The 5,780-nt window shown below is 41.9% G+C and overlaps 1 pseudogene; it reads right to left on the reverse strand.

The window, feature by feature from the left end:
- Positions 1 to 287: 287 nt before the first annotated feature.
- On the reverse strand, positions 288 to 1,476 carry LOC116583279 (annotated as a pseudogene).
- Positions 1,477 to 5,780: the final 4,304 nt, after the last annotated feature.

Consider the following 5,780-nt stretch of genomic DNA (forward strand, 5'->3'; position numbering starts at 1 on the left):
TATTTATTTATTTATTTGACAGAGCACACAAGCAGGGGGAGAGGCAGAGCGAGAGGGAGAAGCAGACTCCCTGCAAAGCAGAGAACCCAGTGTGGGGCTGGATCCCAGGACCCTGGGATCATGACCTGAGCTGAAGGCAGATGCTTAACTGACTGAGACATCCAGGTGCCCCTGAATAAACCAATTCTGAAAATTCCTTGTACATATGTATTTTATAATATACTTACCACATGTTTAGAAAAATTTGAATTCCCATTAGTCTATACCAACCCTACTGTCTACATTCTCTAGCCAGAATATTTAGAATCCACACTTGAGCCAAAGCCTCCATTAATACCACTGCCTGACCTTGTATTTGAAAAGGATCCCCAACCCACTGCTACACCTGAATTAGAACTGCTATGGGAGTTATTTCCAGAACCAAAGGCCTGATTTGGCTCCCTGTGCGTGTTACCTTGGATTTGGTTATTGCCTGATGGAGCTGGCTGGTTCTGCTGAGTGGCTCATATGCCCCTCGAACCCCAGCTGCTCTGCAGTGCTGTTTGGGCTATACCCCGAATAATGCCTAGCACCAAAGTTCACCCCTCCACCCATATTACTATCTTGATTGTTTTCAAACCAGCTCCCTGCCTTCTACTTTTACCAAATCCACCCTGATTCTCAAAGCCCCTTAGGTTACCACCAAGTCTTTCACATCTTTCTGTCTATTGCTATCCTACTTAGGTTCAGCATTGGATATATGAATGCCGATTCCTTTAATGATCAAGTCCTGTCCAAAGAGAGACTGGGTGACTGGATCATCTGCAAATATAACAAAGGCAGATGACGGGAATGGTCTGGGAATAAAGACAATGATCACTTCCCTGTCTTGGCAAAAGAAGTGCTGCCTCTCCTCAGCAGTCATGTCCTCTGTACAATGCCCAACAAAGGCCCTCCTTCTTCTCAAAGTCTCACCTGGGTGCTACTTAGAATTAGGAAGTTTCCCAGTGACACCATCGTCCATCAGTCCTAGTTGCTGTGACTTTCCTTTCAGCTGGACTTCATATTCAGTAAAACAAAGCTAATCCCTTTCTCAGTGACCACTTTTAGTATCTTTCCTTAGAACCATAAAAATGTCTCCAAAGGTACTAAAATATTCTTTTGGATCTGTTCAGTTGTTTTCCATTCTTAAGTCAGATGTTTTGTGGACAGCTTTTCATTTTCATAGCAATGAAGTATTGGTCTCGTCCATTTTTTTCCTTTGTTATCTTTGGGATAGTTGACAACAGTTACTAGTTTTCTCCAGCCAGTCTCAGGGACATGCAGAATTTCTTCTATCAGCCGGCCACCTCCCTATACTGAGACACTCTTGGAGCACAGCCCACATGTCCCTGGGAAGAAAGGGGTAACAGAAAGCAACACTGTCTCATCGTCTTCTGATGATACTTCAGCGAGTTCATTATTATCATCTTCAGTTACCTGAATATATTCAGTCATCTTATTTTTCCATGAGGCCACTGCTAGGAAACCTGACAGGGAAACCAAAGCAGCAAGGGACCCAGGAACAGTCATGCTACCTCTTCACTCCCACTGTAATTTCCTGTTTGTATATATGTTTCTAATAAGATCCTGCTTCTGTTCCATCCCATTCCCACCCTCATAGCCTGTGAAATTGCTCAAGATAAAAACCAAAGCATTCATCTTTGCATGGTCAACACTCTAAGATATTGTTGGACTCTCAGTAAATGTCTGCTGGATGACCAAATGCTTCCTGGATCCATAGTCATTAGCTGGGGTCTTTATCAGTCTGGAAAACCTTTTCTGGAACCATGAGTCTTGCTCATTGGCCACGAATCCTTATCATGGACTTACCCCTCAAATCAGACTATGCAGAATGGGGCCAGAGTAGAGAAGATCCAGCTTTACCATTGCCTCATTAAAGTTATGGTATGACAGGACCTTTGTAGAAGGGAGTTGGAGTTACTGTGAGAGACTTCCCTTTGGTTTGTCTCTGTGGCCTGCATCCATTTATTTCTGGATGACTTCCACATCTTCATGGGCCCATTGTTGAATGCCCAGCAGACCTTGAAGTCTTGAGACATGTAAATTATAAGACAAACCTCCAAATGCCATAAATGTTCCCATCTTTGTACCTACTTTTATATTGTATCTTTCTGGAATGCCTTCCACTAGCTTCTCTGCTTAATTAAACCCTATAAATCCAAATTTTATTTCAGGTTCTAGCTCCTTTGTGAAGTTTCTTTAACCACAAAAGCTCATATTAATCCCCTCTCTTTTGTCCTCCCCACTCCCAAACTGGTTCTTGTCTTCCTTTTGTGTCATCAGTTTCTTTCTACACACCTATGCTATCTTTTCAGTAGGATTATCAGCTTCTCTAGGGTGGGTGTTTTCACTTGGGAATGCCTAAAGTCAGAACATGTGGGGAATTCAGTGACATAGGCCACAAGAGGACAGAGGGTGGGAGTGGCAGAACAAGGTCAGAAATAAATGGGGAGAAGTTGACCTGTCTATGAAGGGCTCTTAGGGGCCTTGGGGCTGGCCAGTGCTCTAGGTCCCAGCTATATGCGGAGATGAGAGGTGACTTATGCCTATGCTGGGATCAGGGGGACTAATCTGCTGTGTGGAATGGGATGATGTGAAGGGACTCTGGGCCATAGGATTTTGTTGTGGGTCCCGTTAAACAATGCTCTCCTAAGAGGAAGCCCAGTCAGGCTGTAGGAGTGGTGAAGGCTCTGGTAATATTTAGGTAGAGTGTGAAAAAATGCTCCCAGATCAGTAGAAAATGAGGTTGGGTTAGCAGGTTGAGGCAGAAGCCCAAACAATATGGTGCAGGTGAAGAAAGGGTAGGAGGAGGAGGAGAAAGAGAGAGAGAGAAGGAGTAAGGGAGATAGGAAAGGGAAATGAGGAGAAAGTAGAGAGGCTAGTCGAGAGAGAAGAGAGAGAGAGAAGGGAGAAATAATGAAAGAGGAAAGAAGAGAAGGAAAAGAGGAGACAAATGAAAATTAAAGAAAGGAAAGAAGAAAGAAGAGAAAAAAAGACTAGAAGGGTAAAACAAAAAGAAGAGAAGGAAATGGGAAGGTTTATCCCTGCACACCACCTGCTTAAACAGTCCAACCTGATGGTCATGCGAGAAGGTGGGTGAAGGTGCATTATAGCTCTCTAAAATCACTATCAACCTTTACTGCTCAAAGAGATATTTTTGACATGGATAACTGTCATTTTTGGAGAGTGTGAATTTTAAGAAAATTTGGCTGCATTTGATTTGCATTCTCTATACATTCTGCATTCTGCATTATGTATATATAATCTACATTAAGTGTACATTTCATTTATTATACATGTATTCTTCATTGGACACAAATGAGCTGTGATTGTTATACTCATGCAGCTTTGGAACTTATTTTCTGACTGCCTCACTTTACCAGCAGCTTCACTATATCCACATTGCAACCAATAACCCTGAGTTCCTGTGCACACTCCTGGGTTGGTCTTGGTTCCAGTCATAGCCAGCTTGTAGGCTAGAGGCTGTTGATGCATTCCTGAGCCTCTTTAGAACTGACTTATCTCTGAACAGTGTCCAGATGGTTGATAAAGGTGTTTATGATGCACTTTTAACATCCAAGTAAGGATAGCATCAAGAGTCACTCATTCCCAATGTCCTAACATGTTAGCTATGACATAGATTAATGCAAGCAAAATAATACTTGGATGTGTTGTGGGGTTGTTAGGATGGAGAGATAATCACTTATGATATTATCTATGATACTTTTATTTGTATTATTAGTGATTACATCTTCACACGCAGGATCTTGCCTGGTGTTCACAGATGTCACAAGGCTGACAGAGCAGGTGCGATAACCTTGTTGGGCAAGCAAAGAAGTAGCATTTGGCTATGGTGATTCAAGTTCACTCAGGGAGCCCCCATACTCCTCAGCGGCCTAGTTGAATGCTGTTTGTACTCTTGTGAGTAGCCTTGTCCAAGAAGAATGATTATTTCCATGTCATTTCAGAATGGGAACAAAATAATGTAAGGGATGCCCTGACAAGTCCCCAGTAAAAGATTTTGCAGCTGTATATTGCTTGATATACTTAAAAATTTTTAGTTTTAGCCAGAGTTTATTTCTGTGCTCTTTCTCCCTTATCGTTCAAAATTGGGAAAATAATCCTCAAAATTTTAAGGCTAAAGGGCCCCTGGGACCAAGGGTTCAAAATAAAACTGGCTTCAAAACTACTTTCAGTTTTATTAGTGTGTGTAAAACTGACATCGGGTGGTGATTGTGTGTGGTTTTGAAGTTATCCCTTGTTGAAGTGAAAAGACAAAGTGGTAAATCCAAGAGGAGAATCAGGATAGCCAATTTTTGGCTTGCTCTGTGACTCTTGACAAGTCATTTAATATCTATACCTTGTTATCTCCTAAATGCAAACTAGGGCAAACACCAGGGCAGGGGGGACATAGAGCATTGTGATGACCAGGTATCATGTATCTGACAGATTCTGAAACTATTTGTGTGGGAGCAACTTTTCCTTATAGGTGTCAGAATGTTGGGTGGATGAACAGGCTCACAGTTCAGATCCCCTTAGGGGATACCATTGAAGGCATTGATTTGGGGTGTTGTACACCAGTTTGTATTCACTGGCCGCTTTGGGGACTTGGTGATTTAATAAGGGACATACTGTGAGCATAGCTACTGTCTCTGATAGATGCATGTTAATTATCCTCTCATGGCCTCCAAGAGATTGTGGAAGAAAATCTTGAGAAATGACTTTGGATTCTACTCAGACAAAAGGTTTTCTTACAAAAGGCCTATAGTCAAGCACTGGTTATGATTTGATGAGGTGTTTCAGGCATATTTTAAGTGTGTGAAACCCGAGGGAATCAAGAAATGTAAGTCTAAAGAGATCGTATTTCTTTCCTATCCATGTATTTCTTCATCAACTTGGCCATGATGCTTTCTTTACACCCTTAAATAAGGATTTTATATAATTTTCTTGAGAAACAGAGTAGTCTCTTGACCTTCCATGATTTTAAAGATCCTCCAAATAATTATTTTAGGATAAAATTTGCTCAGAGACTAATTCATATTTCAAATTTATGGTGCTCTTCCCTATTGTCCCTATTTTCACTCCCTAGGTGATCTCATATGGTACCATGGCTTTAAATACCATCTATGTGCTGACACTTCCATGTTTACATCTCTGGCCTAGACCTTTCCTCTGAACTCCAGGTAATATAACCAGTTCCCTGCCTCACACCTCCACATGGTGTCTAAAATCTCCTCAAGCCTAACATGTCCACAACGAAATTCCCGTTTCCCCCCAGCAAACCTGTTCTTTCCAAAGGCTTCTCCAATTCCGAATGGCAACTGCATTCTTAAGTTACTCAGCCCAAACAGTTGGGGTGATTCTTTATTTCTTCTTATCTCACAGCCCATATTCAGCTCCTCAGCAATTCCTATCAGATTGAGTTTTCAAAAGTTTCAAATGTGGAACCTGACCACTTTTTGCCACCCTCCCACCACCAGGCTGGCCCCAATCCCTGTCACCTTTCCTCTGAATTATTGTAGCAATATTCTAACTGGTCTTCATGTCTGTTAACCCCATAGAATTTCTTGTGCGATCATTTTGGATCCTTTTAGAATGGAAGTCAGATTATGTCACCCTTCTACCGAAACCTTCTGGAATCTTCCCAACATAAGGACAGTAAAACAAAAGCCCTTAAAATGACTTACAAATTCTGCAGTGCCTACAACCTCCCTCACCTCCTAACAGTCTTTCTTGTA

This window comes from Mustela erminea, chromosome 2 (assembly GCF_009829155.1).
Source record: "Mustela erminea isolate mMusErm1 chromosome 2, mMusErm1.Pri, whole genome shotgun sequence".
In the NCBI taxonomy this organism is placed as follows: Eukaryota; Metazoa; Chordata; class Mammalia; order Carnivora; family Mustelidae; genus Mustela; species Mustela erminea.